The following is a 772-nucleotide window of genomic DNA, read 5'->3' as shown; positions in this document are numbered from 1 at the left end:
GAGTATTTTAGACTGCCGGCCTGGCTCTGGCTTTCGCAGAAGCCTGACAAGGCACACGTTCACCTGCAGAAAATACACCTGACTGAGCTCTGCGCTCACCAGACCTTGGCTACCTCAAGGAGCAAGTTTCTGCCGGCGCGCTGCGTAACTCCTGACAGTCAGACGACCGGAGCCTGCGCCCCTTGAGCGGGACAGCGATAGGCATGTTCACAAGTGCAATTAAGAACTGGTGCTGTATCCGTATGTCATTAGCTAACGAAGAAAAACATGGCGTACGCCTGCATTCCCGGCTTACAGGTGCACCTGGAAGCTGGCCCTAACGACCTGTTAAACACCAGAGGTGATCTGAGCTGAAATGCCAGGTGGAGCGTGTGAGGGAAGACCAGACCAAGCAGCAGAAATGGGTGTGGGAACACCGGCCCGTTTAAGGGAATGAGAGCTTTGCCCACCGGTTGAAAGCTGCACTGCAGGAGCTTCCTTCACAGATTGTCAGCACAGGACGGTGCGGAGTACGTTTTGTTTGCCCGTTAATAATGCAGCCCCACTAAGAACACTGCCTGGCTTTGTTCCCAACGGAATGGCCACACTGCACTCAGACCTTCTCGGACCTTCAGCCCAGAAAGCCAACCGTATCCTGGGCTGTATCCGGAGAGGTGTGGCCAGCAGGTCGAGGGAGGGGATTCTGCTGTACTCTGCTCTGGTGAGACCCCACCTGGAGTGCTGCGTCCAGCTGTGGAGCCCTCAACATCAGAAGGATATTGACCACTTGGAG

This window comes from Eurypyga helias, unplaced genomic scaffold (genome assembly GCF_000690775.1).
Source record: "Eurypyga helias isolate BGI_N326 unplaced genomic scaffold, ASM69077v1 scaffold11419, whole genome shotgun sequence".
NCBI classification, from domain to species: domain Eukaryota; kingdom Metazoa; phylum Chordata; class Aves; order Eurypygiformes; family Eurypygidae; genus Eurypyga; species Eurypyga helias.
Note: the sequence above shows the minus strand (reverse complement) of the source record.